The sequence below is a fragment of the Chrysochloris asiatica genome, unplaced genomic scaffold (genome assembly GCF_000296735.1).
Source record: "Chrysochloris asiatica unplaced genomic scaffold, ChrAsi1.0 scaffold00017, whole genome shotgun sequence".
Taxonomy (NCBI): Eukaryota; Metazoa; Chordata; class Mammalia; order Afrosoricida; family Chrysochloridae; genus Chrysochloris; species Chrysochloris asiatica.
The window spans coordinates 2418621-2431026 of NW_006408535.1; positions in this window are offsets into that span (position 1 = coordinate 2418621).

The window sequence follows — 12406 nt, forward strand, 5'->3', positions numbered from 1 at the left end:
TAACATGGAGTTGCTATGTCCTTTCTGAAATAATAACACTGCCATTCTAAATGGAAAAGATATTTCAATTGTTTATTAGCATAAAACTAACATACATTAGCAATTCACTAACGTGATTAAATATTTGCATTTCTTAAATTCTTTAAATGTTATAGTCTTTCTTTACAAAATCTCTAAATAAAATAGCTGGAGCATTACCTATTTCATGTGGGCCAGTAGACAAAACAAGAGAAACTGATTTTCATGTGTTCTTCGTGTAAATAAAACATACTGAGAACCGTTTCATTCACAAAGGCCTTTGTGTTAATTGTATTATAACTGTTTGGCATTTCAGGAGATATTCACCTCAAACATCATAATTAATTTTTCAGGGGAAATAAACTTAATTCTAAGCAATTTACATTGTTTTAAGATAAAAAAGTATTTCTGTTTTTATGTATCAATATAGTTATTTTGCTTATACTTAATGATAGTCATTAAACTACATATTTTAAAAGAAACTACAGGAGTAGATCTACTAAAAATGATTGAATTATTTGGAAAAGTATGTAGGCATGGCATACTTGTATATAGCCAGAATATTTATCTCAATTTAAAACAATATTTAAAAATTTTGCACATTCATCTGTAGCAGGTTGAAAATACAAAAAAATTCTGAACTAAATTCTTCATGCTAAAGCAAAATATCATCAGACTGAAATTAAGATCTGTAAGAAGGAATAAAGAAAACTAAGTGCAATACACAGACCTTTTATAATTTATCTTTTCATTTCATAAAAGATAATCACTGTTGAAAGCAAAATAATAATATAATACAGGCTAGAGCATATGAAAAATATATGATTACACTGTCAAATAGGAAAGGAAGTTGTAAACGGAGTTATACTATTGATAGGTTCTTAAAGTACTCATGAATATTTGAACATAGAACAAGATAAATTTAAAATTCATAGCACATTCTCCATGTTGTTCTTGTTGTTAAGTTCTATTGAGTCATTCTGACTCTGTATAGGGTTTCTGAGGAGCAACTAGTGAGCTTGAACTACTGATCCTGTACTTCAAACACACTTACATCCCAGCTCATTAACCAACAGTGCCACATGCTCTATATAATAACCATTAAAAAGCCCCACATAAATATAGGACTAAAAATTCAAAAGATGACATAAAATTAACTATGCATACACACATTTATATGTGTACATATATATGTGTAAGGAGCTCTAGTGATAGAGGAATTAAACACTTGGCTGACAATCAAAAGATCTTCAGTTCAAACCTACCAGCTGTTCTGAGAGAGAAAGATATGGCAAGCTGCTTCTGTAAAGATTGCCGCCTTGAAAACTCTATGGGGCAATTCTATTGAGTCTGAATTGACTAGACAACACACAACAATAAACAATATATGTCTGTATCTATACATTTGTATATATGAGGGAACATCAGAAAGTTTGCAGAAAAATAGAATTAAAAGAAAATGCAATTAAATACATATTTGTGCATACGTGATCTATATATATGCTTATGTATAAGTAAACTTGTAAGGTTAAATATAAATGATAAATTTGAAAAATAAAGTATAATATGCCCATTGCAATCAAATTTTTCACACAACTTTAAAAAGATGATAAGTATGATCAGAAACACATATATTGGCAATGGCATATTGTTGTGAAACAAAAGCTGATTTTAAAACAATAAACAATGTCATATCTCTATGATATGATATAAAGGAGCTCTGGTAGCGTAGTGGTTACGAATCGGGCTGTGAACCTTAAGGTCAGCGGTTCGAAACTACCAGCCGCTCCGCGGGAGAAAGATGAGGCTTTCTACTCCCGTAAGGATTTATACCCTCGGAAACCCTGTACAGGGTCGCTATGGGTCGGAACCGACTCGACGGCACTTAACAACAACAACAACAATACCATGTATATTAACCCTTAATGTTTAAAAGGATGTTTATTCAAGTTTTAAAAGAAGTAAATTTAGTATTGAATCATGGAATTTTAGAGACAGTTTTATTTCTCTTTATACTTTTGGTTTTGCTTGAACCTTCTTTCTAAATGTGAATTGCTTTCAATCAGAAAAGCCTATAATTAGGGGTCCTGGATGTCACTACAGGCATGCCACTGGACTGTTAACAGCAAAGTTGGTGGTTCAAACCTATTAGCCACTCTTTGGAAATCCTATATAGCAGGGGTGAGGAATTTTTTTTTCTGCCAAGGGTCATTTGAATATTTATAACATCACTTAAAATAAATTTATGTAGCTATGCAAAAAGCTGCTAGATTTATTGAATTTTGAGTCATGCCTGCACTTGCCTTGGCAGGGTCAGACCAAATGATTTTGAAGGCTTATATTGCTTTCAGGCTGAATGTTTCGCATGCCTACACAGCTTTACTATCAGTGGGAATCAAGTTGATGGCACTTAACAACAACAACAGGCTTTCAATTTGAGCAAAGACATAATGCTCTTGGTTTATTTATTATTTTGAATGGAAAAAGATTATTTCATTGATTCAAATATCATAATTTATTAAAAACCAGGCACACTTTTTGCAAATAATCTATGTCCAGTAAGTTTTAGAAACAGAAACTCCAGGCAGGGTTTGACTGAAAGCTATATTTTACAGTAAATTGCTATTATGAATGTACCATTCTGTCCTCATTTCCATGACAGTGTGGATGGGCACTGGTAAAAGAGTCTCTAGAAGTTATTTTACGAATAGTTTTTGCTTCTTAGTTGAAATATTAGCTTGATTTGAAAATAATATATTCAATAAATTTCAATCAATTAAAAAAAGTCAATCATGAGCTATTTGAGCCATTTATACTAGCATGCAACCATTTTCTATTGCAAGAATATATTTGAAAAAAAGACCTAGGTCAACATGTATCTGAGCTACCTGGACAAGAGACCACTTTAAAAATTGATGAAAGAAGCACAAGATCAGAATGAAAACTATTACAAGAGTTGTCAAAAATCTATGTGTAAAAGTAGAAGGAAATATCCTAGATAAGAGGAAGAAAGCAATGGCGTTAGATGTTGTTGTTGTTAGGGGCCATCAAGTTGGTACCCACTCATAGCTACCCTATCCACAACAGAACAGAACACTGCCTGGTCCTGGGTCAACCTCACAATTGTTGCCACACTTGAGCCCATTGATGCTGCCATATTGCCAATCCATCTTGCTGGGGGTCTTCCTCTCCTTCTATGAACCTCCAACTTAACAAACATGAGTATGGTAAGTTGATATCCTTCTCCAGCAACTGGTCCCTCCTGACAATATGTCTAAAGTATGAGAGACGAAGTAAAGTACTTTAGACAATATGTCTAAAGTATGAGAGACGAAGTAAAGTATGGCCTCCAAGGAGCACTCTGGCTGCACTTCTTCCAACACAGATCTGTTTGTTCCTTTGGCAGCCCATGGTAATTTCAATGTTGTCCTCCAACACCATAACTCAAAAGCATCTATTCTTCTACAGTCTTCCTTATTCAGTGTCTAGCTTTTGCATGCATATGAGGTTATTGAAAATACATGGCTTGGGTCAGGGGCACCTTAGTCCTCAACCTGACATCTTTGCTCTTCAACACTTTAAAAAGGTCTTGTATGGCAGATGCCTAATGTAATAATACATCCTTTGATTTCTTGACTGCTGCTTCCGTGAGTGTTGATAGTTGATCCAAGAAGAATGAAGTCCTTGACAACTTCTATCTTTTCTCCATTGATAAGAATGTTGTATATTGGTCCAGTGGGGAGGATTTTCATTTTCTTTACATTGAAATGTAATCCATACTGAAGACTGTGGTCTTTATTATTTTTATCAGTAAGTACTTTAAGTCTTATTCACTTTCAGCAAGCAAGATTGTATCATCTGTATATCTCAAGTTCTTAATGAGTTTGATGCCACATTTTTCTTCATATAACCCAGCTTCTCAGATTATTTGCTCAACATACAGGGTGAATATGTATGATGAAAGAATACAACCATGTCACACACCTTTCTTAATTTTAAACCATTCAATGTTCCCATGTTCTGTTTGAACAATTGCCCCTTGGTTAATGTACAGATTCCTCATGAGCACAATGAAGTGTTTTAGAATATTCATACTTCACAATGTTGCCCATAGCTTGTCATGATATACACAATCTAAAGCCTTTGCATAGTCAATAAAGCACAGGTAAATATCTTTCTGGTATTCTCTGTTTTCAGCCAAGATCCATCTGACATCAGCAATGATATCACTTGTTCTATGTTCTCTTCTGAATCCGGCTTGAACCCCCGCATGTTCTCTGCCAATGCATGCTTGCAGCCATTTCTGTATTACTTTTAGTAAAACTTTAATCGCTTGAGATATTAAAGACATTGTCTGATGATTTCTGCATTCCATTGGGTCACCCCTCTTTGGAATGGGCACAAATACGGATCTTTTCAAATCAATTGGCCGGATAGTTGTCTTCCAAATTTCTTAGCAAAAATGAGTGAGTGCCTCCAGTGTCACCTCACTTTCTTGAAAGATTTCAATTTTTATTCCATTAATTCCTAGTACCTTGTTATTTGCCAATTCCTTCAATTTATCTTGGACTTCTTCCTTCAGTACCATTGGCTCTTGATCACATGCTACCTTTTGAAACAGTTGGACATCAACCATTTCCTTTTGTTACAGTGACTGTGTATTCCTTCTACCTCCTTTTGATGCTTTCTGCATCATTCAATAATTTGCCCAGAAAATCTTTCAATAACGAAAGTCGAGGATTGAATTTTTTCTTCAGTTCCCCCAGCTTGAGAAATGCTGAGCATGTTCTTTCTTTTTTGTTTTCTGATTCCAGATCTTTGCACATTTCATTGTAATATTTGACTTTAGCGTCTCAAGCTGATCTTTGAAATTCTCTGTTCAGCTCTTTTATATCCTCATTTCTTTCATTTGCTTTACCATCTCTACACTGGAGAGCAAGTTTCAGTGTCTCTTCTGACATCCATTTGAACTTTTCCTTCTTTTTTGTCTTCTTAATGACTTTTTGCTTTATTCATATATGATGTTCTTGATGTCATCCTACAACGCTTCTGGTCTTCCGTCTTTAATGTTTAATACATCAAATCTGTTTGTCAGATGATCTCTAAATTCAGGTGATACATATTCAAGGTCATATTTTGCCTCTCATGGAGTTTTCATTTTCTTCAGCTTTAGTTTGAATTTGCATATGAGCAATTGATGGTCTGTTCCACAATCTTGTTTTGACTGATGATATGGAGCTTTTCCATCATCTCTTTCCACAGATGTAATCAATTTGATTTCTGTGCATTCCATCTGGTGAGGTCCATGTGTATAGCCATCTCTTATGCTGTCTAAAGAAGCTATTTGAAATAAACAAATGATTGGTTTTGCAGAATTCTATCATGCGATCTCCAGCATCATTTCTATCAGCAAAGCCATATTTTCCAACTAATGATCCTTCCTCTTTGTTTCTAAACTTTGCATTCCAATCACCAGTAATAATCAATACATCTTGACTGCATGTTTGATCAATTTCAGATTGGATAAGTTGGTAGAATTCTTCTATTTCATCCTCACTGGTTTTAGTGTTTAGTGTGAAACTTTGAATACTAATGGTATTAACTGGTCTTCCCTGTAGGCGCATGGATATTATCCTATTATAGACAGTGTTGTACCTCATGACTGATCTGTATATGTTCTTTTTGACAATGAGTGCAACACCATTCCTCTCGAATTTCTCATTCCCAGCATAGTAAACCATGTGGCTGTCATATTCAAAACAGCCAAACCAGTGCATTTCAGCTCACTAATGCTTAAGATATCGATGTGTATTCATTCCATTTCATTTTTTACAATTTCCAGTTTTCCTAGACTCATACTTCACACGTTCTATGTTCCAAATATCAATGGATGTTTACCGCTGTCTCTCTTCATTTTGAGTTGTGCCCCATCAGAGAGAGAATGAAGGTCCTGTGGGCTTTACTCCTATGGGCATTACTCTATTCGTGTCAATACGGTCAACTCTATTTTGAGGAGGCATTTCTTCCCCAGTCGCATTTTGAGTGCCTTCCAACCTGAGGGGCTCCTTTTCCAGCACTATATCTGACAATGTTTCTATGCTATTCATAAGGTTTTTAGTGACTAATTATTCAGAAGTAGTTTGTCACTCCTTCTTCCTAATGTCTTTGTCCAGAAGCTCATCTGAAACCTGTCCACTATGGGTGACCCTGGTGGTATTTAAAATGCCTGTGGTAGTAGATTTAGGAAGGTAGATAAAGGAAAAGTTTGGAAGAAATATTTAATAAAAATGTTATAATTTCAATTTGTTGTTTTAAGTACCTTTGAGTCAGTTCTACCTCATTCTAAGGTGTGACTGGTGGGTTTGAACCACCGACCTGTGGTTAGCAGTCCAGTGCTTATCCTACAGTGCCACAGCAGGACTTCTCTGTTCCATTAGTAAAGCCTAGTAGCATTGTTTGTTTGTTTGTTAGGCTGCAGTGTTGTTGTTTTTTTGATGAAGGAAAAAATATTTAAGCTAACTAACCATAGAGGCTAAATTATCATTAAAATTCCTATGCTCTTAAACATGTGAAGCACGTCTGCTGTCTTCAATTCCTGTAAAATCTGGATCTCATTTCTTTATCATATGCCTATAGCTCTTAGGGAACAAGATTGTAACTCACGTAGTACAAATTTATATAGTTTTAAAAGTTCTATTGTGAATTGAGTGAAGGTTTACAAAACTGAGCATCAGTTTTACATTCAATAAATCATTGTTTATTACTGTGATTATAATCCCCTCCATGCACCATCAGCTAACAGTATTTACCTCTAGTCCCTTTAACACTTGCATTCTTTCCTGTGTCTCCTGCTACCTTCATCTTTCCTCTGCCACTCTTCCTCTTGCATACTGCCTGCATCATCACCAATGTTAACATATGTCTACCCGTGAATAATTCTCCCCACACCCCATAGTACCAACACAGAACATTTCCTTCATCAAGAAAAGCTTTTCTTAATTTTTTTTTACAACTGTGGTTTCATACAATATTTGTCCTTATGTGATTAACTTATTTCACTCAGCATAATGTCCTCCAGGTTCATCCAAGTTGTGAAGTGTTTTGCAGATCCATTACTATTCTTGCACGGTACTCCAGTATATGTTTGTATCAAAGTTTGTTTAACCAGTCTTCTGTTGATGGGCATTTAGATAGTCTCCATCTTTTTGCTCTGGTAGCGTAGTGGTTACGAATCAGACTGCGAACCTTAAGGTCAGCGGTTCGAAACTACCAGCCACTCCGCGGGAGAAAGATGAGGCTTTCTGCTCCCGTAAATATTTACACCCTTGGAAACCCTGTATAGGGTCGCTATGGGTCGGAACCGACTCAATGGCACTTAACAACAACAACAACAACATCTTTTTGCTATTGTGAGCAGTGCTGCAATGAACATGGGTGTATACATATCTATTTGTGTCATGTGTCTTATTTCTTGAGGATATATACCAACTAGAGGGTTATCTGATATTTTTGTTTTCAACTTTTTGAGAATGTGGCTTACCATTTTCCACAGGGGTTGCACAATTTTACAGTCTTAGCAACAGTGTAGGAGGGTCCCAGACGCTCTACATACTAATTAGCATTTGCTGTTTGTTTTAGGGGGGAGAGGCGTTTCCCTTTCTTTTACTTTTCTAATAATTCTGGGGAGCCCTGGTGTGGCACTTCAGGATAAAGCGATGGATCTTAAGATCGGTTTGAACTTTATTGGTTCAAACTCACCAGCCGCTCCTTGTAAACTGTATGCAGGGTCTCTGTAAGTCTGAACTGACTCAATGGCACTTAGCAACAATAATAATGCTGGAATAAGATGATTTCTCACTCTTGTTTTGATTTTCATCTCTCTAATGCCTAATGACAAGCTATGGACAACATCGCGAAGTATGAGTATTCCGGAACACTTAATTGTGCTCATGAGGAATCTGTACATGGACCAAGAGGCAGTTGTTGGAACAGAACATGGGAACACTGAATGGTTTAAAATTTAAAAAGGTGTGCGACAAGGTTGTATTCTTTCACCATACTTATTCAACCTGTATGCTGAGCAAATAATACAAAAATCGCTGAGTTCTATGAAAAAAAAAGTGGCATAAGGATTGGAGGAAGACTTATTAACAACCTGTGATATGCAGATGATACAACATTGCTTGCTGAAAGTGAAGAGGACTTAAAACATTTACTGATGAAGACCAAAGAGCACAGCCTTTGGTATGGATTACATCTCAATGTCAAGAAAACAAAAATCCTCACCACTGGACCAATAAACAATATTCTTATCAATGGATAAAAGATAGAAGTTGTCAAGGACTTCATTCTTCTTAGATCTACTATCAATATTCATGGCAGCAGCAGCCAAGAAATCAAACGATGTATTGCATTAGGCAAATCTACTGCACAAGGCCTCTTTAAAGTGTTGAAGAGCAAAGATGTCAGTTTGAGGAATTAAGGTGTGCCTGACCCAAGCCATGATATTTTCAATCTCCTCATATGCATGAGAAAGCTGGACAATGAATTAGGAAGATCGTTGAGGAATTGATGTTTTTGAATTATGGCATTGGAGGACAATATTGAAAGTGCCATGGCTCCCAAAAGAACCAATAGATGTGTTTTGGAAGAAGTGCAGGCTGAGTGCTTCTTAGAGGCCAAGATAGCCAAACTTTGTCTCTCATACTTTGGACATATTGTCAGGAGGGACTAGTACCTGGAGAAGACTACCATGTTTAATAAGGTGGAGTGTCAGAGAAAAAGAGGAAGACCCCCAACGAGATGCATTGACCAAGTGGCAGCATGGATGGACTCAAGTGTGGCAACAGTAGTGAGGTTGGCCCAGGATCAGGCAGTGTTTCGTTTTGCTGTGCATAAGGTCAGTATGAGTTGGTACCGCCTCAATGGCACCTAACAACAAAAAATGCCTAATGATCTTGAGCATTTCTTCACATTTGTTGACTGCCTGAATGTCCTCTTTGGTGATGTGTCTGCTCATGTCCTCTGCCCATTTTTAAATTGGATTATTTGACTCTTATTGAGGTATTGAAGTGCTCTATTAATTTTAGAGAGTAGTCCTTTGTCTGATATGCCATTGCTAATTTTTTTCCCCAACCTTTGGGTTCTCTTTTTACTCCTGTTGAACTCCTTTGATGTCCATAAGTGTATAATTTTTAGGAAAACCCAATAATTCATTTTGTATTCTGCTTGTGTGTTTTCAATTATGTTTGATGCCATGTATCAGAGCCCTTAGGTTTGTCCCTACTGTTTCACTGATGTCCTTTACACTTAGGTCTTTAATCCACATTGAGTTCATTTTTGTATATGGTGTGAGAGATGGGTCTTGTTTCATTTTTCTGCAGATACACTTCCAGTTTTGCCAGCACCATTTGTTCACAGGACTACCTCTTCCCCAATTAATGCACTTTGACCCTTTGTCAATGATCTGATGACCACAGGCTCTCAAATCCGTGCCTTTTGTTCTACCACTACCAGGCTGTTTGGCTGCTGTTGGTGTGTTTGAGATTAGGAAGTCAGAGGCAACTTATTTTGTTCTTTTTCAACAGTGCTTTGTTTACTGGGGTCTCTTTCCTTTCCATATAAAGTTAGTGATCAGATTTTCCATCTCTTTAAAGAATAATGTTTGAATCTGGATTGGGATTGCATTATATCTCTAGACTGATTTGGGTAATATTGACATTTTCAAAATGTTACATTTCCCTATCAACAAGCATGTTGTATCCCTCCATTTCTGCAGGTCTCTGGTTTCTTATAGTAGTGGTTTGTAGTTGTCTTAATATATGTTTTTTGTTTCTCTGGCAAGCTTTATTCCCTGGTTTGACGCTGCAAGATAATGTGTTGGACCACAAAGTCAGTTTGAACTGCAAGGTTGGCAGTTCAAATCCATCAGTCATTCCTCAGAAATTCTATATAGGGTTGCTATGTGTCAGAAGTGACTCAATGGCACTTAATAATAGCAATATTTCACCTACTGAGTTGCTGTTATAAATGGTATTGTTTTCCTGATCTCCTTTTCAGAGCTCTCTTTATGGAATACAACTGAATTTTGTATATTGATCTTGTAGCCCAATAGCTGAATTTATCCATGAGTTCCAATCATTTTCTTGCTGTGTCTTTGGAAGGTTCAAAGTATCAGATTATATATCATCTGCAAACAGAAAAAGTTTATTTCTTCTTTGCCAATTTGGATATGTTTAAGTTTCCTTTCTTGCCTTATTGCTTTGGCTAAGACTTCCAGTATAATATTGAATAAGAGTGGTGATCAAGGACATACTTGTCTGGTTTCTGTTCTCAAGGAGATGACTTATGTTTTGCACTGTTGGCTGTCGGTTTTGTGTATATGCCCTTCAACACATTGAGGAATTTCCCTTCTATTCTTATTTAATTAGTTACTTAATTTTTTTTTTCCAGGAATGATTATTGGATTTTGTCAAATTTCTTTTCTGCATCAATTGGTATGATCATACGATTATGAGAATTTTTTTTCTCTTATTGAACCATCTCTTCATATCTGATATTAATCTCACTTGGTAGTGATATATTATATACATATAATTGGATTCTATTCGCTAAGATTTTGTTAAGAATGTTTGCATCTAAGTTTATGAGGGATGTTGGTTGATAATTGCTTCTTTAGTGATGTCTTTGTTTGGTATTGGTGTCAGAGTTATATTTGCTTCATAAAATGCATATGAGAATTTCCCATCGTTTCTATATACTGGAATAGGTTGACTAGAATTGGTGCCTGCTGCTCTTAAATGTTTGGTAGGATTCACCAGTAAAGCTGTCTGGGCCTGAAGTTTAATTAGATGGAAGTTTTTAATGACTTGATCAATGTCTTCTCTTATTACGTTGTTGTTAAGTGCTGTTGAGTTAATTCTGACCCATAGTGACCCTGCATAGGGTTTCTGAGGAGCAGCTGGTGAGCTTGATCCACTGACCTTGTGTATCAAACCAATTTTTCAGTCCAGTACATTTTAATTCCCTTGCCACACAAGGATAGGCCTGTTTAACTTTTGTACTTCAGTCTGTGTTAGTTTAGGCAGGTCATATGCTTCTAGAGTGATTTTTTTATACTAGATTTTCAAAAATGTTGGAGTGTAACAGGGTTGATAGGGATAGGCAACTTACACATTAGCTACCTAAAATGGGGGGAGCTATAAAAATATAAAAGGAGCTCTGGTAGTGTAGTGGTTATGAATCAGGCTGCGAACCTTAAGGTCGGCAGTTCAAAACTACCAGCTGTTCCGCAAGTGAAAGATGAGGCTTTCTGCTCCCGTAAAGATTTACAGCCTCGGAAATCCTGTACAGGGTCGCTATTGGTCAGAATCGACTTGACAGCACATAACAACAACATAAAAACACAAAGTGGCTGACTTACTAGTTTTCAAGAGAGAGTTTAGTTTCAGAGTGTCTGGGGGAAGGTAGAATCCCCACTGAATAATTTTCATACTGTTAAGATGGGTCTGGGGAAAGGAGATGGGGATAGGGTTCTTTTGATTCAATAATGAGGAATTGTTATCATGATGAATTGTGATTGTCACAACTGTAAAGGTAGAAGTTGTGTAATAAAAAGGGGGGAGTAGTTAATCTTACATTCCAGGAACAGAGTATACTAGGGTCATCAAGAGAGAAAAGCATGAGCGGAAAGTGGGACCCAATCAAAAGAAGCAGTGACACCTGAGATGGAGGCAGAGATGATGACATGAAGACATACAGCAACTGAGGACTCTAGACTCATGGAAAGAGAAAGGCTGTGTGCTGGCGGCCAGGAGGCTGTATTGCTTAAATGATTGTTTAAATGATTATATATTCCTGTGTATTTTTCGCGCATAACAAAAAAAAGAGGGAATAGAAGCAAATACTGTTAACTGATGATGCATGGAAGGTACTGTAATCATTGCAATGAAACAAAATACTATAGGTAGAGTGCAAAACGAATGTTCTCCCATGTAAACTATCACTCAATTAAAAATAAAAGCTTTTAAAAATAAAAACGTTGAAGTACAGTGCTTCTTAGCATTCTATTACTATTCTAATTCTGTTACTTATGTATGGCATAACCCATGCCATTTCTTATTCATGTGATTTCTATCTTCGCCTTCTTTTTCTTTGTTAGATGTGCCAATATTTGCAGATTTTATTAACCCTTTCAAATAACAAATTTCTTGTTTTTACTGATTATTTCTTTTGTTTTTAATTTGATATTTCATTTATTTCTGCTTTAACCTTTATTATTTTCCCTCTTCTTGTGACCTGAGGTTTATTTTGCTGTTTTCTTTTTTTTTTTTTTTTTTTGAGCTGTTAGTGATGTTGGGTTATGGTGTTGTTTTGCTCCTTTCTCCTT